General features: G+C 38.0%; 1 pseudogene; it reads left to right on the forward strand.

The window, feature by feature from the left end:
• Window positions 1–580: 580 nt before the first annotated feature.
• The window catches only part of LOC106995314 (tyrosine-protein kinase Fer-like), a 29,701-nt pseudogene continuing 6,091 nt past the window's right edge, over window positions 581–24,190 (forward strand).

A 24,190-nucleotide genomic window follows, 5' to 3' on the forward strand; every position in this document is an offset into this window, starting at 1 on the left:
TTTAAGAAAACTGAAGTTATATCAAGTACTCTCTCTGAACGCAGTGGAATAAAATTGGAAATCAATAATAAAAGGAACCCTCAAAACCATGCAAATGCATGGAAATTAAATAACCTGCTCCTGAATGATCATTGGGTCAACAATGAAATCAAGAACGAAATTAAAAGTTCTTTGAACTCAATGATAATAGTGACAAAACCTATCAAAATCTCGGGGATACAGCAAAGGCAGTGTGAAAAAAAAAACAAAGATGAAAGGTCATAGCATTAAATGCCTACATCAAAAAGTCTGAAAGAGCACAAATAGACAATCTAAGGTCACACCTCAAGGAACAAGAGAAACAAGAACAAACCAAACCCTAACCCAACAGAAGAAACAACCAGGATCAGAGCAGAACTAAATGAAATTCAAACAAACAAACAAACAAAAAAATACAAAAGAGGGGCCAAGATGGCTGAATAGGAACAGCTCTGGTCTGCAGCTCCCAGCAAGACCAATGCAGAAGGCGGGTGATTTCTGCATTTCCAACTGAGGTACCCAGTTCATCTCACAGGGACTGGTTAGGCAGTGGGTCTAACCCATGGAGGGTGAGAAGCAGGATGGGGTGTCACTTCACCCGGTAAGTGCAAGGATCTGGGGAGCTCCCTGGCTGAGTGAAGGGAAGCCATGAGGAACTGTGCTACCCACTGAGTTACTATGCTTTTCCCATGGTTTTTGCAATCTGCAGATCAGGAGATTCCCTATGTGCCTACACCACCAGGGCCCTGGGTTTCAAGCACAAAACTGGGTGGCTGTTTCGACAGACACTGAGCTAGCTGTAGGAGTATTTTTTCATACCCCAGTGGTGCTTGGAACCCCAGCGAGACAGAACCATTCACTCCCCTGGAAAGGGGGCTGAAGCCAGGGAGCCAAGTGGTCTCGCTCAGCAGGTCCTACTCCCACGGAGCCCAGCAAGCTAAGAACCACTGGCTTGAAATTCTCGCTGCCAGCACAGCAGTCTGAAGTCGATCTGGGATGCTCGAGCTTAGTGGGGGAAGGGGCGTCCACCATTACTGAGACTTTAATAGGCGGTTTTCCCCTGACAATGCTAAGGAGGCTGGGAGGTCTGGGCTGGGCATGGCAAAACAGCTGTGACCAGACTGCTTCTCTAGATTCCTCCTCACTGGGCAGGGCATCTCTGAAGGAAAGATAACAGCCCCAGTCAGGGACTTACAGAAAAAAAACTCCATCTCCCTGGGACAGAGCACCTGCAGGAAGGGGCGGATGTGGGCACAGCTTCAGTGTATTTAATCATTCCTGCCTGCCGGCTCTGAAGAGAGTAGCTGATCCTGACAAGAGGGATTCTCCCAGCACAGTGCACCTGCTCTGCTAAGGGACAGACTGCCTCCTCAAGTGAGTCCCTGATCCCCGTGCCTCCTGACTGGGAGAAATCTCCCAACAGGGGTCAACAGACACCTCATACAGGAGCGCTCTGGCTGGCATCAGGCCAGTGCCCCTCTGGGAGGAAGCTTCCAGAGGAAGGAGCAGGCAGCATTCTTTGCTGTTCTGCAACCTCCACTGGTGATACCCAGAAAAACAGGGTCTAGAGTGGACCTCCAGCAGACTGCAGCAGACCTACAGAAGAGAGGCCTGAATGTTCAAAGAAAAACTAACAAACAGAAAGCAATAACATCAACATCAACATAAAGACCTCCCACACAAAAGCCCCATCCAAAGGTCATCAGCCTCAAAGATCAAAGGTAGATAAATCCATGAAGGTGAGGAAAAACCTGCACAAAAATGCGGAAAATTCCAAAAAACAGAATGCTTCTTCTCATCCAAATGATCGCAACCCCTCTTTAGCAAGCACAAAACTGGATGGAGAACAAGATTGACGAATTGACAGAAGTAGGCTTCAGAAGGTGGGTAATAACCAACTCCTCTGAGCTAAAGGAGCATGTTCTAACCCAATACAAGGAAGCTAAGAACCTTGATAAAAGATTACAGGAACTGCTAACTAGAATAACCAGTTTACAGAGGAATATAAATGACCTGATGGAGCTGAAAAACACAGGACGTGAACTTTGTGAAGCATACACAAGTATCAATAGCTGAATTGATCAAGTGGAAGAAAGGATATCAGATATTGATGATCAACTTATTGAAATAAGGTGTGAAGACAAAAAGGAAAGAACAAAGCCTCCAAGAAATATGGGACTATACGAAAAGACCAAACCTACGATTAAGTAGGGTCCCTGAAAGTGATGAGGAGAATGGAACCAAGTTGGAAAACACACTTCAGGACATTATCCAGGAGAACTTCCCCAACCTAGCAAGACAGGCCAACATTCAAATTCAGGAAATACAGAGAACACCAAAAAGATACTCCTCAAGAAGAGCAACCCCAAGACACATAATCGTCAGATTCTCCAAGGTTGAAATGAAGGAAAAAATGTTAAGGGCAGCCAGAGAAAAGGGTCAGGTTACCTATAAAGGGAAGCCCATCAGACTAACAGTGGATCTCTCAGCAGAAACCCTCCAAGCCAGAGGAGACTGGGGGCCAATATTCAACATTCTTAAAGAAAAGAATTTTCAACCCAGAATTTCATATCCAGCCAAACTAAGCTTCATAAGTGAAGGAGAAATAAAATCCTTTACAGACAAGCAAATGCTGAGGGATTCTGTCACCATCAGGCCTGCCTTATAAGAGCTCCTGAAGGAAGCACTAAATATTGAAAGGAAAAACTGGTACAAGCCACTGCAAAAACATACCAAATTGTAAAGACCATCAACACTGTAAAGAAACTGCATCAACTAATGTGCAAAATAACAAGCTAGCATCATGATGACAGGATCAAATTCACACATAACAATATTAACCTTAAATGTAAATGGGCTAAATGCCCCAATTAAAAGACACAAACTGGCAAATTTGATAGTCAACATCCATCAGTGTGCTGTATTCAGGAGACCCATCTCACGTGCAAAGACACACATAGGTTCAAAATAAAGGGATGGAGGAATATTTACCAAGCAAATGAAAAGTAAAACAACAACAACAAAAAGCAAGGGTTGCAATCCATCCTAGTCTCTGATAAAACAGACTTTAAACCAACAAAGATCAAAAGAGACAAAGAAGGCCAGTACATAATGGTAAAGGGATCAATTCAACAAGAAGAGCTAACTATCCTAAATATATATGCACCCAATACAGGAGCACCCAGATTCATAAAGCAAGTTCTTAGAGACCTACAAAGAGACTTAGGCTCCCACACAATAATAGTGGGAGACTTTAACACCCCACTGTCAATATTAGACAGATCAACAAGGCAGAAAATTAACAAAGATATTCAGGACTTGAACTCAGCTCTGGACCAAGTAGACTTAATAGACATCTACAGTACTTTCCATCACAAATCAACAGAATATACATTCTTCTCAGCACCACATAGCACATATTCTAAAATCAACCACATAATTGAAAGTAAAACACTCCTCAGCGAATGGAAATCATAACAAACAGTCTCTCAGACAACAGTGCAATCAAATTAGAACTCAGGATTAAGAAACTCACTCAAAACCACACAACCACATGGAAACTGAACAAGCTGCTCCTGAATGACTACGGGGTAAATAACAAAATTAAGACAGAAATAAATAAGTTCTTTGAAACTAATGAGAAAAAAGATACAACATACCAGAATCTCTGGGACACAGCTAAAGCAGTGTTAAGAGGGAAATTTGTAGCACTAAATGCCCACAACAGAAAGCGGGAAAGATCTAAAATTGACACCCTAATATCACAATTAAAAGAACTAGATAAGCAAGAGCAAAAAAAATCAAAAGCTAGCAGAGGCAAGAAATAACTAAGATCAGAGCAGAACTGAAGGAGATAGAGACACAAAAACCCCTTCAAAAAAACCAGTGAATCCAGGAGCTTGTTTTTCAAAAAGATTAACAAAATAGATGGCCTTCTAGCTAGACAAATAAAGAATAAAAGAGAGAAGGATCAAATAGACACAAAAAAAATGATAAAGGGGCTATCACCTCTGATCCCACAGAAAGAAACTACCATCAGAGAATACTATAAACACCACTATGCAAATAAACTAGAAAATCTAGAAGAAATGGATAAATTCCTGGACACATACACCCTCCCAGACTATACCAGGAAGAAGTCAAATCCCTGAATAGACCAATAACAAGTTCTGAAATGGAGGCAGTAATTAATAGCCTACCAACCAAAAAAAGTCCAAGACCAGATGGATTCACAGCCGAATTCTACCAAAGATACAAAGAGGAACTGTTACCATTCCTTCTGAAACTACTCCAAACAAGAGAAAAAGAGGGACTCCTCCCTAACTTATTTTATGAGGCCAGCATCATCTTGATATCAAAACCTGACAGAGACACAACAAAAAAGAAAATTTCAGGCCAATATCCCTGATGAACATCGATGTGAAAATCTTCAATAAAATACTGGCAAACCGAATCCAGCAGCACATCAAAAAGCTTATCCACCATGATCAAGTCGGCTTCAACCCTGAGATGCAAGGCTGGTTTAAACATATGCAAATCAATACACATAATCCATCACATAAACCGAACCAATGACAAAAACCACATGATTATCTCAATAGATGCAGAAAAGGCCTTCAATGAAATTCAATATCCCTTCACCCTAAAAACTCTCAATAAACTAGATATTGATAGAACACATCTCAAAACAATAAGAGCTACTTATGACAAACTCATAGCTAATATCATACTGAATGGGAAAAAACTGGAAGGATTCCCTTTGAAAACCTGCACAAGACAAGGATGCCCTCTCTCACCAGTCCTATTCAACATAGTATTGGAAGTTCCAGTCAGGGCAATCAGGCAAGAGAAAGAAATAAACGGTATTGAAATAGGAAGAGAGGAAGTCAAATTGTCTCTGTTTGCAGATAACATGATTGCATATTTAGAAAACCCCATCATCTCAGCCCCAAAACTCCTTCAGCTGATAAGCAATATTAGCAGTCTCAGGATACAAAAATCAAAGTGCAAAAATCACAAGCATTCCTATTCACCAACAATAGACAAGGAGAGAACCAAATCATGAGTGAACTCCCATTTACAATTGCTACAAAGAGAATAAAATACCTAGGAATTCAACTTATAAGGGACGTGAAGGACCTCTTCAAGGAGAATTACAAACCACTTCTCAAGTTAATAAGAGAGGACGCAAACAAATGGAGAAACATTCCATGCTCATAAACACAAAGAATCAATATTGTGAAAATGGCCATACTGCCCAAAGTAATTTTTAGATTCAATGCTATTCAATCAAGCTACCAGTAACTTTCTTTGCAGAATTAGAAAAAACTACTTTAAATTTCATATGGAACCAAAGAAGAGCCCGTATACCCAAGACAATTCTAAGCAAAAAGAACAAAGCTGGAAGCATCATGCTACCTGACTTCAAACTATACTACAAGGCTACAGTAACCAAAACAGCATGATATTGGTACCAAAACAGAGATATCAACCAAAGGAACAGAATAGAGGCCTCAGAAATAATACCACACATCTACAACCATCTGATCTTCTATAAACCTGACAAAAACAAACAATGGGAAAAGGATTCCCTATTTAATAAATGGTGGTGGGAAAACTGGTTAGCCATATGCAGAAAACAGAAACTGGATCCCTTCCTTATACCTTATACAAAAATTAACTCAAGATAGATTGAAGACTTAAACATAACACCCAAAACCATAAAAATCCTGGAAGAAAACTTAGGCAATACCATTCAGGACATAGTCATGGGCAAAGACTTCATGACTAAAACACCAAAAGCAATTGGAACAAAAGCCAAAATTGACAAATGGCATCTAATTAAACTAAGGAACTTTTGCACAGCAAAAGAAACTATCATCAGAGTGAACAGGCAACCTACAGAATGGGAGAAAATGTTTGCAAGGTACCCACCTGACAAAGGTCTAATATCCAGAATCTAAAAGGAACTTAAACAAACTTACAAGAAAAAAAATCAACAACCCCATCAAAAAGTGGGCAAGGGATATGAACAGACAATTCTCAAAAGAAGACATTTATGCGGCCAACAAACATATGAAAAAAAGCTCATCATCACTGGTCACTAGAGAAATGCAAATCAAAACCACAATGAGATACCATCTCACGCCAGTTAGAATGGCGATTATTAAAAAGTCAGGAAACAACAGGTGCTGGAGAGGATGTGGAGAAATAGGAACACTTTTACACTGTTGTTGGGAGTGTAAACTAGTTCAACCATTGTGGAAGACAGTGTGGCAATTCCTCACGGATCTAGAACCAGAAATACCATTTGACCCAGCAATCCCATTACTAGGTATATACCCAAAGGGTTATAAATCATTCTACTATAAAGACACACGCACATGTATGTTTATAGAAGCACTGTTCACTACAGCAAAGATGTGGAACCAACCCAAATGCCCATCAATGATAGACTGGATAAAGAAAATGTGTTACATATACACCATGGAATACTAGGCAGCAATTAAAAAGGATGAGTTCATGTCCTTTGCAGGGACGAGGATGAAACTGGAAGCCATCATTCTCAGCAAACTAACACAGGAACAGAAAGCCAAACACTGCATGTTCTCACTCATAAGTGGGAGTTGAACAATGAGAACACATGGACACAGGGATGGGAACATCACACACTGGGGCCTGTTGGGGGTTGGGGAGCAAGGGGAGGGAGAGCATTAGGACAAATACTTAATGCATGTGGGCCTTAAAACCTAGATGATGAGTTGATAGGTGCAGAAAACCACCATGGCACATTTATGCCTATGTAACAAACCTGCAGGTTGTGCACATGCATCCCAGAACTTAAAGTAAAATAAATAAATAAAATAAAAAAGCATACCAACAAAATTCTAAACAATTAAATGCCTAATACAGAAATGCTTAATAAAGTTGGAAGCATAAACTTCTTTCTGGACTATGCACACTCACCTCACTCAAGGAATAGTATAATGATCCAACCTACCATGTTGGACAAGGGTAGCATGGTAGGTTTCAAGTGACAGCCAAGACTCCAGAGGAATCCTTTGGCTTTGGAACAAAGAAAAAATAGACTCCCGCAGTGTTTTGCTGCTTGAGTTCTGCCCCTTCTCATCCGGAGAGAAAATACAGATTGCAAGTCATGACTGTCTAACATTTGAAAACTTGTGAAACATATTTTTTTTTTAATTTGAGTTTGAAAATCTGACGTGGGCACCAGAGTCATGATGGTAACTAGATTTCCAGGGTAAACAGCTAGTAGATATGATTGGACACCTGTCTTTCAGTTAGAGCCTAGAAGTCTGTTGGTGTCCTGGCTGTGATAAGACTGTATCTGAAAGCCTGTAAAAGTTTCAGAAAGGTGAAGTAGAGTAAAAGATTTGCAGGGATTTTTGTCAGTGTTTCTTTTGTTTAAGTAAATTCTGTGGGTTGGGAATCATAAATCTCATGAGTAAATGGAAGAGAAACTAATGGCCCACAGCAGTATGTCGTGTGTCTGAAGAATGGTGAATATTCTGATTTTTAAAAATCATTAGGATGGGAATTTTTATTTTTCCCTATAGTGAATTTTACATATATATTTGTCTCTGCCTCTGCTTTTGTCCCCTGGCTAAAGACAATTCTCTGTGTGTATTTAAATGAGAAAAGCCTTTACTCCCTCCTTATAGAGGAAAAGAAATTAGCCATGAAGTATAATCTGTTTGTAATTGTAACCCTTTGTCTGTATCTGGCTTCTGAGGAAAACATTTTTGGAGATTAACTTATCATAGGAATCTATCATTTGTGAACACTAGAGATATCCAACCCAAAGAGATCTACCGTCAAGGTTGGAAAAACATATAGACTTGAAATAGATTCTGCATTGTTTAGAGAGCAGAGAATTTTGACTTCTATAGCATTTACTTGGCTTGCATAACAATAATATGAATTATTTTATGTGTATTTAAAACTTTGAACTGCACATAAAATGAGAATACAATAGCATATAACAAAATATAGAAAATAGAGAAAAAACATTTTTTAAAACTTCACCTATAAACTCCTGCTTGGGCAATCTCTAGCTTGTCAAAGAGTTTATATGATTCTTCTACTGTATGAATGTGAAATATTTTCTAAGAAAGTACTTTAGAACATTTCTGCCTACATACAGAGGTAATTAATAAATTTGATTATGAGGTCTTAAATTTAAGAGATTTTGTTCTGTTTAGCTTCTTGAGACTAACAAGTACTTACATAAACCTGAAAGAAAAGAACTCAAGAATTTCCATACAAAGAAGAAATTGGACTTCTGATGCTTTAAATGTATTGGCCCTTTAAGAAAAACTTTTTCACACACACAAACTGCCAATTCAGAAACTGAAAAGCTGAAGTAGTCAAATGGTTGGAGACTAGGTTCCAAAGAAAGAAATGAAAATGAGATATCAAGCTAGCAATTACTAATCATAAAAAAGCACTATTCAAAACTTCTGCGAAGCATTTTAATATTTTTAAATAAATGTAAAAGAATATATGGTTCCAAGTTCATCTAATATTCCTAATCAAGCTGAATCCTCCCACAAATCAGAGTGATTTGATAAATTTGGTTTTAGAAAAAGCTAAACGTCTTCTCCCAGAGTTTATGACAGTAAAGAATATAACACAAGTGTAATAGTGCATGAGTGCAACAATTTTTAATTAAAATGAAGAAATACAGAAAAAGTGAAAAAAAAATTGTCACCAAAAGAGACATTTATTTTTAAATGTCTTTTTCATTACATAAATGTATTTGTTCTTCATAGCATTTAGATTACAAGGAAAAATCCAGGCAATAAAAAGGCGTATGCTGGTAAGACTAATTTTAAAAGCTGTTTATGGCCGGGCGCGGTGGCTCACGCCTGTAATCCCAGCACTTTGGGAGGCCGAGGCGGGCGGATCACAAGGTCAGGAGATCGAGACCATCCTGGCTAACACTGTGAAACCCCGTCTCTACTAAAAATGCAAAAAATTAGCCGGGCGAGGTGGCGGGCGCCTGTAGTCCCAGCTACTCGGGAGGCTGAGGCAGGAGAATGGCGTGAACCCGGGAGGCGGAGCTTGCAGTGAGCCGAGATCGCGCCACTGCACTCCAGCCTGGGCGACTAAGCGAGACTCTGTCTCAAAAAAATAAAATAAAATAAAATAAAAATAAAAAATAAAAAAAAATAAAAGCTGTTTATGGGCAATCATGATATCTGCATATAGAGAAATCTAATTTCTTCCTTTTTGATCTGTATGTTTTATTTCCACTTCTTGCCTTATTGCACTACCGAGACCTTCCAGCCTTATGTTGAATAAGAGCAGTGAGAGCAGACATTCTTGCTTTATTCCCAGTCTTAGCTGTAAAGTATTCAGTCTTTTGCTGTTAAGTATTAAGTTAGCTATAGGTTTTTTGTAGGTGCTCTTCAGCAAGTTGAGGAATTGCTCCTCAAATCCCTTTTATGATTTTTTGAGCATTTTTATTACAAATGAGGGTTGAATGTTGTAAAATGCTTCCTCTGCATCAACTGATGTCATCGTGATAGTTATTCTATTTAGCTTGTTAATTTGGATAATTGCACTATCGATCTTGAAATATTAAAAGAGCTTTGCATTCCTAGAATAAAATAAACAAAAACTAGTGTTTAAAGCCTTAAATAATGTTATCTGACATTTGGTATATGTGTTTGCATTTTAATATGTATATATGGGCCGGGCGCGGTGGCTCAAGCCTGTAATCCCAGCACTTTGGGAGGCCGAGACGGGCGGATCACGAGGTCAGGAGATCGAGACCATCCTGGCTAACACGGTGAAACCTCGTCTCTACTAAAAAAAATACAAAAAAACTAGCCGGGCGAGGTGGCGGGCGCCTGTAGTCCCAGCTACTCCGGAGGCTGAGGCAGGAGAATGGCGTAAACCCGGGAGGCGGAGCTTGCAGTGAGCCGAGATCCGGTCACTGCGCTCCAGCCTGGGCTACAGAGCAAGACTCCGTCTCAAAAAAAAAAAAAAAATGTATAAATGGACGTCTGTTAAAATTACATGATTGGTTTTAAAAGCAGAAGCTTATATATAGTAGGGGACTGGTAACTCAGAAAGACAAGTGGTCTTTGAATTTCTGGTTTGTTCTCAACTGTGAGGGTGCAAAATCTTACTATTTACTTTCTGCATGTTCTACTCAAATGGCAAAATCTGTTTTACTCACCCTACCCAAATACAATCTCTCAAAAAGGTCTGTTAACTTTCTTGGTTTTGCAATAATTTTGCATACTTTAGATTTAAAACTGCAAACTATTCCAGTTAAACAATTATAATAAAACAATAGAACAATAAGGGCTTCTACAGGTATAAAGTAGCCAAAATAATTATTCTTTATGTTACTTTTTCTGTTATTACAAAGTATCATTTTCCTGATTAGTAACACAGATAAAGCTGCAGCATTTTCTTTCTGGGGAAACTGTGTTATTGACTGAAAATTCTCGTCAATGCTGTCCTTCTCTGAGATGGAGCACAAATTTAGAGATCCAATGTAATAACATCATGAAGATTTTTTAATACCCATTTTATTGTTGGCACTTCCTATATGACTACTAGGTATCTCCTCAAAGACCTGCTTCTTCATTTTGTAACCAATTGCAAGAGGGATGCTAGAAATAATTAGGTATGTTTGATTTCCTTTAAATTTTTCAGCCATTATATTTTCAAATATTTTTCTGCCCCTTATTCTCCCTTTTGGAATATCAGTTACACATATATTGGACTGCTTGATATTCTCTTCATTTTTCTTCAATCTTTTTTCTGTTATTCAAATTGGAGTGTGTGTGTAAAATCAAGCCCACTGATTCTTCTGCCAAGTCCAATGTGTTGTTGAGCCCATCTAGTAAATTTATTTCAGTTATTGTATTTTTCAGCTTTATAATCTCTATTTCCTTGTTATAGTTAACATACTTCTGTCGAGATGTTTCTAATTTATTGATACCACATTTTCCATTAATTCTTTGGGCCATTTATAATAGATGTTTTTAATTCTTCATCTGCTAAATCTGGGCCCACTCAAAGTCAGTTTTTATTAACTGCCTTTTCCCAGGTGCCTAGGTCTCACTTTTCTGTTTCCTTCAACATCTACTAATTTTTGTTTTAAAATTAGACATTATAGACAATGTTATAATAAATCTGGATTCTGATGTGTTCTTATGATTACTGGGATCTTGTTCAAGTAGGCAGTTAACATACCTGAATTCAAACTGACTACTTTATGTCTCTTGAGGTATGTAGCAACTGATATGTCTGCTCGGTTCTTATGGCCTACCTCTGGCTTTAGCCTGGCCTATCCACATGGAAGGCACATGTGGTATCTGCTATGTGCCTGTATAATTTGACAGTCAGCCAAGAATTTGGGCAGAGATGAAACTCAGTCTCTCTGTAGTTTCCTCGCTTCTAAGGTTTCCCACTTAGTTTACTATTTGTCCTGCCAGCCTTGGGCTCTGTTGTCTGATACTTCAAGCCCATAGGCTTCAGCTTTCTTCTGCTCCATCTGAGTGCAAATAAGAATATACATTCAGACTTTTTTTTCTTTTAAAAAAAAACGTACTTTTACATATATACCCAAGATAATTAAAAAACAAGTACTCCAATAAATACATGTACACACATGTTCATAGCAACACTACTCACAATAGCCAAAACGAAGTAAGGGACTAAATGTCCATCAATGAATACATAAATAAATTGTGGTATATACATACAATGAAATATTATTCAGCCACAATAAAGGAATGAAATACTAATACTTGCTGCAGCATGGACAAACCTCCAAAATATTATGCTAAGTGAAAGATTCCAGACAAAAAGGTCACATATTGTATGAAGCCACTTACATGCAATGTCTGGTATAGACAAATTCATAGAGACAGGATACAGACTGGCAGTTGCCAGGGTCTAGGCAGTAGGGAATAGTGAGGAGAAACTGCTTAATGAATACAGAGTTTTACTTTGGAGTGATGGAAATGTTTTTGAACTAGATAGAGGTAGTAGTTTCACAACATTGTGAATGTACAATATGCCGCTGATTTGTCAACTGTAAAATGGATTTCATATTGTGTGAACTTCACCTCAATAAATTATTTTTAACTTTTACTTTTTTTAGTTAAACCAAACAACATACCCAAAAAAGCAAATGAACAGAACTTGCTCCATGGTTGAAGTATAGATTTCTCTCTGTTCCTTACATGTTTTGTGTCAGGCCTCATGAATCCACTCTTGCACATGCATAGTCTAGCCATCAAAAGGATTTAGACAGAACTATTTGGAATTTGAGTCTCACTCTTTCTATGATTATTTTGCTTCCAGAATTTCCCCCTTTAAATTTCAAGCTGATCGTCCAGCCCTGAAAGGTACCTTGAGCCAACAAGGCTGTTTTTCTACTGCTGCTTTTCTCAGCCATAGCCATAGGGGTCAAGAAATGTCTTCAGACCAGAAAACTACAAACTCACAATTCTTACCCTGTGCAGTTGCAGTTTTCTTTCTTCTGTCTGCTTTTGTAGTCTTTCCAGTGCGTTTAACAAGCTTTTAAAAATGTTTCATAACTGTTATCTATGAAAGGGTTCCTGTGACCACTTCATTCCTCCATAATTACTGGAAGACTCTATATTTTAAAACTATATCAACATTATTATAAGAGCTTCCTCATCATCAAATCTACAATATGAGAAAAGTTTCCAAATAAAAAGAGAAGCTCCAGCTCCACCAGGTACTTTTTATAGGTCAAATATTCTTAATATGAATGTCTCAGCTATTTTATTCCTCAGGATAGATAAAAGCATCAGCAAGCTTATATGCAGTGTCAAATAACTAATTTTCTTGGTATTAGCTTTATTTAAATATACATTGGAAGTGCACAGTTCAATGGTCCTTAGTGTATTCAGTTTTTCAACCATTACCATAATCAATTTTAGAACATTTTTATCACCGCAAGAAGAAACCATATACCTTTAGCTATGACCCTGTAACTCTCTTATTTCCCCAGACCTAGGCAGCCACTAAACTACTTTCTATCTCTATAGATTTGTCTATTCTTGACATTTCATATAAATTGAATCATATATGTGGTATTTTGAGAATCTGTTTAGTGTTTTCAAGGTTAGCATAATGTTTCCATAATTTTTTCACTTAGCATAATGTTGTCAAGATTCATGCATGCTGTAGTGCATATCACTACTTCATTCCCTTTTCTGGTCGAATCATATCTCATTGTATGAAAATATTACATTTTATTTATTCAATTGATGAACAACTAGGTTTCTATTTTTTGAATGTTAAAAATAATGCTGCTATGAACATTTGTGTACAAGTTTTTGTGTGGATGTGTGTTTTCATCTCTCTTGGGTATATACCTAGAAGTGGGATTCATGGGTCAAACGATAACTCTATATTTAACTATTTGAGAAACAGTCAGATTGTTTTCCAAAGCAGCTGTACCATTTTATGTTCCCATCAGCAGTATATAAGAATTCTCATTTCTCAACATGCTAGACTTTTTTTTTATTATTTGTCTTTTTTATTCCAGCCATCCTAACAGGTGTGAAGTAGTATCTCATTGTGATTTTGATTTGCATTTCCCTGATAGCTAATAATGTTGATGTGCTTATTGGACATTTCTATATCTTCTTTAGAGAAATAGCTATTCAGATCCTGTGCCCATTAAAAAATTGGGTTATGTATCTTTTTATTATTGACTTTTAAGTGTTCTTTATATAGATACAAATCCCTTTTCAGATGTGTGATTTGCAAATATTTTCTTCCATTCTATGAGCTGTCTTTTCACTTTTCTGATAGCGTCCTATAATGCATGAAAGTTTTTACATTTTCCTTTTTTTTTCAGACAGGGTCTCACTCTATCGCCCAGGCTGGAGGGCAGTGGTGAGATGTGGGCTCACTGCAACCTCTGCCTCCTAGGCTTAAGGGATCCTCCCACCTCAGCCTCTTGAGTAGCTGGGATGTACCACCACACCCAGCCTTTTTTTTTTTTTTTTTTTTTTTTTGGTATTTTTTGTAGAGACAGGGTTTCCCTGTGTTGCCCAGGCTGGTCTCAAACTTCTGGGCTCACTCAATCCACACGCTTCGGCCTCCCAAAGTGCTGAGATTACAGGCATGAGTCACCAAACCCAGCTAGTTTTTACTTTTGATCAAGTCCAATTTATCTATTTTTTTTCCTTTTTTGCTAATGCATGTGGTTCATATCTAAGAAACCACTGACAAATCCAAGGTCACAAAGACATATTTCTATGTTTTCTTGTAAGAGGTTTACAGTTCTGTTACATTTGTTTTGCTTTGTTTTTTTTTTTTCCTTTTTGTGGAGAATGGGGTCTCGCTATATTGCCCAGGCAGGTCTCGAACTCTTGGGCTCAAGCTATCCTCCTGCCTCTGCCTCCCTAAGAGCTGGGATTACAGGCATGAGCCACGGCACCTGGCCACACTTGGGTCTTTGATCCATTTCAAGTTCATTTTTGTATACAGTGTAAGATAGACATACAACTTCATTCCTTTGCATGTGGATATCCAGTTGTCCCAGCACCATTTGTTGAAGAGATCATTCCTTCCCCCATTGAATTGTTTTAGCTTCCTTGTTGAAATCAATTGACTATAAATTTGAGGGTTTATTTCTGGATTCTCAATTCTATTCTATTTATCTGTGTCTATTCATATGCCAGTACCACACTATCTTGATTATTGTTGCATTGTAGACAGTTTTGAAATCAAAAAGCATAAGCTCTCCAACTTTGTTCTTTTTCAACATTATTTCAGCAATTCTGTGTCCCTTGAATTTCCACATGAATCTTAGGATCAACTTATCAATTTCTACAAAGAAGTCAGCTGGGATTCTGACAAAAATTGAGTTAAACCTACAGGTCAATTGGGGAAGTATTGCTATATTAATACTAGTAAGTCTTCTAATCCAGTAATATAGGATATCTATTTATTTAGATCCTGCATAATTTCTTTCAATAATGTTTGGTAGTCTTAAGAATGTAAGTTTTGTACTTCTTTTGTTAAATGCATTCCTAAGTACTTTAATCTTTTTGATGCTATTGTTAAAGAATTGTTTTCATAATTTCAGGTTTGATTTGCTCATTGCTACTGTATAGAAATATAATTGATTTTTGTATATTAATCCTTTATCCTCTAACCTTGCTGAAGTTGTTTATTAGTTTCAGCAGATTTTTTGTGAACTCCTTAGGATTTTCTATATTAAAAAAATCATGCCATCTGCAAATACAGTTTTGCATCTTTCTTTACAATTTGGATGCCTTTTATTTCATTGTCTTGTCTACTTCCATGGCTAGAACTTCAGTACAGTGTTGGCTAGAATTAGTAAGACTGGACAGTCTTATCTTGTTCCTACCCTTAGGGAGAAATTTCGCTGGCTTATTACCTTTCTTGTTTGCTCATATCATATGTAAACTGTGGGTTGACTGCAGGCCAACCCAACAAGAGGCCAAGCCAGACCACACAATCAGCTTAAATCTCTACTTGGATGTGGCATATGTCATAACTACTCACATTCTATTAGCCAAAGCATGTCAATCAAGGCCAAAATTAATGAAGCAGGGACCTGTATTGTCCTCTTCTCACAGAAGGCATAGCAGGTCACCAGGCAATGAACAGGGATATATAATACTCTTACAAGAAAGGTAAGAAATAAATAACTGAACAAATACCATCATGGACCCTATGAAACCTATGGCTAATTTCCACTACCACTAAGAGTAATAGAAAATTAACTAAGCAATAAATTCAATTAATGGACCAGGTGTGGTGGCTCATGCCTGTAATCTCTGTACTTTGGGAGGTCGAGGCAGGTGGATAGCTTGAGGCCAGAGGTTCAAGACCAGGCTAGCCAACATGGTAAAACCTTGTTTCTCTTAAAAATACAAAAATTAGCTGGATGTGATGGTGCATGCGTGTAATCCCAGGCATGGGATTACATGCCTGGAGAAACTGAATACAGGAGGTGAGAAACTGGAGAATACAGGAGGTGAGGGATTACCATGTCTAAATAATCATTCGCCCACAGTAAAAATAAATAAATAAATAAAAAATAAAAAAAATAAATAAATAAAATTTAAAATAAAAAGAGTTTGAGACCAGCCTGAGCAATATAGCAAAACCTTGTCTCTACAAAAAAAGACACGCCTGTAATCCCAGCACTTTGGGAGGCCGAGGCGGGTAGATCACCTGAGGTCAGCAGTTCGAGACCAGCCTGGCCAACATGGTGAAACCCCGTCTCTTCTAGAAGTACAGAAAATTAGCCAGGTATGGTGGCACATGCCTGTAGTCCCAGCTACTCAGGAGGCTGAGGCAGGAGAATTGCTTGAACTTGGGAGGCGGAGGTTGCAGCGAGCTAAGATTGCACCACTGCACTCCAACCTGGGTGACACAGCAAGATTCTGTATAAAAAGAAAAAAGAAAAAGAAAAGAAGGAAAAATGATGCTTTCATGACTTGTTATCATGGCTGTACTTTTTATTTGCCTTTTTTGGTAGAATGTGTGTATAAATTTATGGAGTACAAGTGTAATTTTGTTACATGCATTGATTGCATAGTGGTGATGTCAGGGTGGCAAAACATTTTCTAATAGGCCTGTCAGCCACCTCTCTGAAGATTTGTAACTTTGACCAACTATCCATAATTAATTATGGTCCAGATGATTTTAGTCTTGTAACACTAGAGGTTAACGCACAGAAAACTATTAAGATGTGGTTTAGATTTGGGGGGAAGTTTGGTTTAGTAGATAACCCAAAAATTTTCAGTTTATTGCACAATAAGACATTAGCCAAAGTTGAATGTAACTTAGTAATGTCACTTTGGCTTTTTTCCCCCAACTGACTACATGAATCCCTGCTTTTCAAATGCTCTTTGAATCAGCATTCTTCTGTATCTGTTCTTTCATTGATTGGTTAAATAAAACTTTAACATGTGCTAACAGATGACTTTGCCTGAAATTTGGGCTCTTATAGACATCATAAAACCTTGAACCCCTCTCCCTCCAACCTCCCACCCATCCTCTGTGCTTCCATAGCACCCCGTACTTTTCCTATCAAAGCAGTATTCAAACTGCATAGGAATTGCCTATTAATTTATCTCCCTCCCTTACCAGACTGTGAGCATCTTGACAGAGATCTTTCCTTGCTTGATTGTAGATCCCCAAGACCAACTGCAGTGTCTCAAATCATACACGATCAATCAGCGTTTGTAGAACAAATGATTGTTCTGTCATTGTTGCAAGGTGATGACCAATAATTAGATGAATAAATGAATCCAGAAAACCTGGTGTCTAGAATGCAGGGGAAATTATCATAATAGACATAATAGTTAAGAGAAAAAAATTAGCTGTTCCTTTTAGGAAAGCCAATATATGAAATTCAAATTTAGGATACAAGAGTGCACATTCATTTTCCTAAAACTTCTTTGTTTCAAGGAATAATTCACTGGAGTTATATCCCCTTCTGTGTTTAAGTACCTCTTATTAACTACCTGACTGGGTTAGTTTTAGAATCTGCTGACAAATGAAGATCAGAAGTGAAAGTGTGAGTCAACGAGAAAACTATTTGATTTGTGCTTGTGCACCCAAGACAGCTTTCCAGGAATGTACTTGTTGTGTAAAGTGAACCAAGAGTAATCACATAATGAAGTAGTTTTGCTTACAGGATAATAGCTCTTTGACCTCTAAATGCCTTGGGAGGTGAGAATAACTGCTGTGTCTATGCTTCATCGTAGCGCCTAGAAGAATGCTTGCTATCTTACCTCACTTTCACCCTGTCCAGGCCCAAAGTGTTCTCCCATCCTTTCTCAAACGAGGACATATTGTTAATATTTAACTAGGCTACATGAATCAGAAGTTTAACAAAACGTCATTTGCTACTTTCATTTTAGCATATGTCTCGCTTAAGTCATTGAACGTGTTCTCCAAATATGGTGGATAAACGCAAGTTGCATTAACTGAACTAGGGTTTAAAAGTGTCTTAAGAAAGCTTTCTGACTAAATATAACAGCAAATTACTTATTTCGTACCTCAGTGACTTTAATGCCTCACAAAGGCAGAGAGTGCATGTTGGACATCAATTTGTTACTTTGACAAAGATTTAAGACTATATTTAGGCCAGCAGGCAAAGTCAGAACTCCCCTGGACATATCCTGCAGGGAGCAATGGGATGTGGCCCTTGAAATACTCCTAATGACCATCTTTTAATATACTGATTCTAAAATGATTAGAAAGGATTACACGAAAGGTCCCCAGGCTGATGTCTTCTATTACACAAAATGTTCTTTCTTCAAAGGTTAGCATATTCTTGTTTCTAGGACAGTAGACATCAATATTTCTTGTCTGCCAACAAAATTGAAGGGTTAGAGACCCTGGGAAAATTTGTCATGTAAATTGCCTCAATTAGTGTTATTTTAGTTATAAAGAAAAAATGTATTTGAAAAATTAAAACTCCAATCTTTTGTTTTAATGGAGACAGTGTCTCTGTTGTCCAGGCTAGAGCACAGTGGCACAATCATAGCTCACTGCAGCCTTGACCTCCTGGGCTCAAGCAATCCTCCCACCTCAGCCTCCTGAGTAGCTGGGACTATAGGCATGTGTCAACCATGTCCGGCTAATTTTTTTTATTTTTTGTAGAAACCGGGTCTTGCTATGTTTCCCAGGCTGGTTTTGAATTCCTAGGCTCAAAGGATACTTCCACCTCAGCCTCCCCAAGTGCTGGAATTAAGGCATGAGTCACTGCGTGCAGCCTAACTCCAATGTTTTTAAAAGTTGCCCTAAGCTGATGTCCTTCCCCAAATAATGACTTCTACCACCAAAATAGAAGAGTATTTCCTTCAGCCAATACATTTTCTGTCAAAAATAATTATACCAACCTTGAAAAGAAAAAAAAAAATCTGCTATTTGTCCAGAGTTATAGAAAAGGAGTGACACTCATTTTTGATATAGAGACCAACCTGCAAATCCATTTACTCAGGCTCCCTAGTGGGGAAAGCCTGTCTGATTAGCTTAATAACCATCTCTAATTTATCGATGAGCTGTATTCCAAAACTTATCTGTAAGTGAACTGTTTGAGTAGAACATATTTTCCCATAAAAACAAAGGGTGGTTTGAGTTTTTAGACCAGCTCCCAGAAGCCTATGACCTCAACCATGGGACCACTAGCACTAGTCTGTATTCTGGATCCTAAGAGCAATAGGCTGCAGTGCAGGAGAGAAGAGGAAAAAGGTCTCCTTTCCCTTCCTTTCACAGAGCAATTTGGAAAAAAAAAAATTCCCAAAAGGCCAAGCTGAGGTGTGGCACCCTCTGTTCTGCTAATATTCCTCTCCCGATGTCTTTAACCTCTCTCAAGTCCCTTAAAGCTACCATAACCCTGAACGTGTATTGGGGAAGAAGAGTATGGTAGGCTGAGCAACAGGTATTAGGGACTCAGCTATGATGGACTGTGTATAAGACATGGACACCAACTCTAGATAAACTGAGATACAGAACAAGGGCTCTGTTTATGGAACTTGGATGCACAGGTACAGTTAGCCATAAGAGGCAGAAGAAAAATCCTACCACCAAAACCTGCACCCAAAGTTGAAGCTGTACCAGCAGCAAGGCTAATCCTGAGCTGCTGAGACACTTGTATAGCACTTTTCATACTCCTCCAGCCCAGGGACAGTATTGAACCCATGGTCTAAGTTTGGTGCTCAATTTAGAGGAGGCTAATGGTCCAGGTGAGATGAACTAAAGATCCATGAGGGCAATGAGTAAAGCGGGTAATAATGATGTTTATCTGATCAAAAAGATTTCTATTCATTTGGAGGAAATGACAAATTGTTCATTCTTTCAATAAATATTTATTGAATACCTACAATATGCCATGTACTATGTTAGAGGCTGGCATTACACAGTCCCTGCTTTCATGCAGCTTATATTCTAGATGAATGTGGGAAGAGTTCAGAGGGACCAAACAAATTCTCAGTGAAAATGAAAAAGAGGGAAAAGCACGACTGCTCCAAAGCCACTACTGCTTAGACTTCCAAACAAGCCACCTCATGTTTTGGAGATAACTGTAAAGTATGACCTAGTCAACTATTCAAGAGTCGAATAGTTAAATATCATTTGGGACACATTTCATCTACACTGAAACTGAGGTAAACCAAGCAAATACAAAACTCAGAAGTTTAACTTCACAAATCAGTCCAAGGTAAAACCAACTGGGCTAGGTCCTTTTTGGCAACTTTCCCACCTCTCCTTTCACCTTCGAGGAACCATCTGGGCTACCCATTGTGGCTCCCTTCCCAGGATCAGGCTTTGTCCTTTTCACTGACTTTTGCCTATGTACATTTACCTGCCCAACCTCCCAAGGCTTTCCTAGGAATAGGAAATAGGAGCATGATGGGGTATCATCAGAAATCATCCATATTTCAGTGCTAGTGTGAGAACTGATTGCCCCCTCACATAATACCTTACCTCAATGAATATGGAAATCTCCAGAAGTCTCTGTAAAGTGCTTAACTATGAGAATTTCTCATACCACAGCTAGCTAGTAGATGTTTTAGAGCTAAGGCCTTTAGAGGCCCACTCAAACCACACTTGTACAACAACCTGCACCTTACATGTGCATACATAAGCAGATCTAGAACCCAAAACCTTTGAAGAGTTGCTATCCCAATGAGTTCTCCATCTCCTAATTTTTAAAAACTAGTATTTCTCAAGCTCCACATAAAAATGTGTGCCAGGCCTCATCTAAACACTTTGTATAAATGTCATTTAATCCTCAGGACAACCTTATAAAATGGTTATTAGCCTCATTTTATAAATCGGAAAACTGAGGCACAATCCATTTAAAAGAAGGCAGGAAAAGAAAAAAAAAAGAGAAGATGCAACAAACAGAAAGTAGCAGGATGCCAAATGTAAACACAACAATATCGACAATTACATTAAATGTATGGTGTAAACTTTCAAACTAAAGGCAGAGATTGTCAAATTGGATTAAAAACCAAGAAACTCATTTTCAAGAAAAAGAATAGAAAATATACTATGCAAATACAAGAAAAAGAAATCTGGAGAGGTTATATTAATATGAAAGTAGAATTTAGAATAAGGAGTATTACTAGGGATAAAGAGGAATATTTCATTTTGATAAAGGGGTCAACTCACCTAGAGTATATAATCTTAAATGTGTATATACTTAATAACAAAGTTTCAAAATACATGAAGCAAAGAAATGACAAAACCAAAAGAAGAAATAATACAAATCCACAATTGTATTTGCAGATTTCAACATGCTTTTCTTAGTAATTGACAGACCAAGCAGAAAATAAATTAGCAAGAATACAGAAGACTTGGAACACCACCAACCAACTTGACCTAATTGGCATTTATAGAATACTACATCCAACAACAACAAAATGCACATTCTTTTCAAGGGCATGTGGAATATTCACCATAGAAGACCAGCTACTAGACCATAAAACAAGTCCCAGTAAATTTGAGAGGATTTAAATAATTCACAGTATGTTCTTTGACCACATAAGACTAAATTAGATAACAACAGAAAGACATCTGGAAAATCTGCAAATACTTGAAAATCAAGCAACACACATGGGTCAAAGAAAAAGTAAACAGAAATTGGAAAACATTTTGAGCTGAATGAAAATTATAATGTCACACATCAAATTTGTGGGATCTAGTTGGAATAGTGATTAGAGGGAAATTTATAGCATTAAATTATTAAGCATTTATACATACACCCCTTCACCATCAGTTTGTTTTGCAAGGAAAAACAAGGAATGAAGGACAAAATCCAGTCCTAAACACAAGTCCAATAATATAAAAGTGAACTGCTACAGATAAAGTTAAAGGAGGTGTAAGTGGTATCAAAAAACGTTCTGAACTTGAAACTGCTTATTTCAGTAGCAGATGCTTGCTGACAATATACAGCTAATCTAACAAGAGGTGAGATCCAGAAAGGTCAGTAAAGGAACGCTGGAAAAGTCAGGGGGTCCGTGAACAAGAGTAGCATGGGCTAGCAAAGTTGATAAACTCTGATACCAGGACAGAGGCTATTGCTATCGATTTTACAATATTCCTTTCTAGGCATGGGTTGTCTCTGGGACATAATATACTTATCACCTCCAGAAATAAGAAGTCTCTGAGTTCTGTCCAAAATTAAGAACAGAGATGTGGGGATTGTGTGATGGTTTAACTCTGTAATTCCCAAATGTTATCCTTACTTTGGAATCACCTGAGGAACCGTTTGTAAAAAATACTCCAAGCCACCACTCTAAGAAAATCTGATTCAATATACTTGATGTGGGGACCTCCAAAAGTTTCTCAATTCATTCTAATAATTCTCAGTGTGGAAAGTACTGGTATAAATACTACCACTAATAACAACAACTGCTACTAGTTATTGAGTACCTGCCAGGTACTAGGTCCTGTTTTAGGTACTTGACACGTATTGTTAGATTTAACTCATTAGCAGAAGGGCATTGTGAAGATCAAGCGAGAAAGTGTAAGAAGCTTCAGTGGAGTTCATCCCCACTCAGAGGAATAGAAATGGATAAGGAAAGTCATCTTGACATAGAGACAACAACTTTTTAATTACCTGTAAAGATATGAAAAGTGTGATTAACACTGGTTAAAGCAATAAAAGACTGATGATGTCAGGGGTTTTTTTAAGACCAAAAAAGGGGGAAAATATTGAGACAGCATGGAAAAGTACCCAAAGAGGTAGAGACCATTTGTCTCTCAAATCTGATCAATTCCTGGGCTAGTATAACAAATTGGCTTCAAAGATTCTGCATAATACCAGAATTGTTCAGAATTCCAAATTCAACATTCACTCTCTGCCAGTGCCAACTTAAGAGTTAAACGAGACCCCAAAAGACCTATACCCTCTAGGTCTAAGTAGAAATCAACTGGCTTCCTTAAAGCCCAAATCCTTTATAAAATTTTCCTAGATGAACCTGTTGTGGACAAAAAACTTCTCAAATCACACTTAGTCTGAGGTAATTCTTACTGAATATTCACCAACTCTTAAAATGTACCACCTGGTCCCCAGCTGCACGTGGTATGGATACCTTACTCATTTTACATATTGTTTCTTGCTTAGCATGTTTGTCTGTCTTACTGATGTCTTGGATCAATTATTCCAGAAAGCAGAAAAGATGCTGTATAATAGTACCTAGCAATGGCATATCCAATTACAATTCAGAAGCGTTCTTTGATAATGATGATATATGCAATAGGAGATAAGTACTATTACATACCACATGAAATTAGGATCAAGAAAGCCTTGAACAAAGTACAGTATCATTCTCGTTAAAATATAAGAAAATTTTGTGAGGATAGAGGTAATAATAGCTGTCCATTGGTCTGATACTCGAGCCCAAGGACATCTAGCTGTCATCTAACAAAAATCAGAGGTCAGACTAAGCTAGAGGTTAAGTGCCAGGTCATTTTCTAGCTCCTAACCATGAAATGAAGGCTGTTTCTCATCTGCAATTATGTATTTCTCAAGCTTATGTGCCCTGTGCCCAATCAGAATCATCTCTGTTCCCTCTCCTTCCTCTGTTAACCACATCCATTTAGCAACACATCAAAGGAATTAAGCTTTTTAAGCCTGATCCATTTAGAAATGGCCATTCATTACAGCTTAAAACAGTACCTAAGAATCAGGAACAAAACCAGAATTTTTTACATTAAGGTTTATTTTCTCAGGTTGCCACACTTCCTTTAATCACTACTTCCAACATCCCTCCTCTTGTTCTTATGTCTACTCGTGTCTATAAATAGAAGAAAATCTGTGTTCGATTAGCATGAATTACCATCTTTTAAGCAGCTCCTTTTTTTATTCTCAGCTCTGGACCCAATAAAATCTCCTTGGCCCTGAAAGATAGTGTCTGTAGAAATGTTACTTCAATTTTTAAAACTTAAACATTTACGAGGTGGGCGGATCACTTGAGGTCAGGAGTTCGAGACCAGCCTGGCCAACATGGTGAAACCCGATCTCTACTGAAAATACAAAAATTAGCCATGCATGGTGGCACGTGCCTATAATTCCGGCTATTCGGGAGGCTGAGGCAAGAGAATCACTTGAGCACAGGAGGTGGAGGCTGCCATGAGCCAAGATCGC

The sequence above is a fragment of the Macaca mulatta genome, chromosome X (assembly GCF_049350105.2).
Source record: "Macaca mulatta isolate MMU2019108-1 chromosome X, T2T-MMU8v2.0, whole genome shotgun sequence".
NCBI lineage: Eukaryota > Metazoa > Chordata > Mammalia > Primates > Cercopithecidae > Macaca > Macaca mulatta.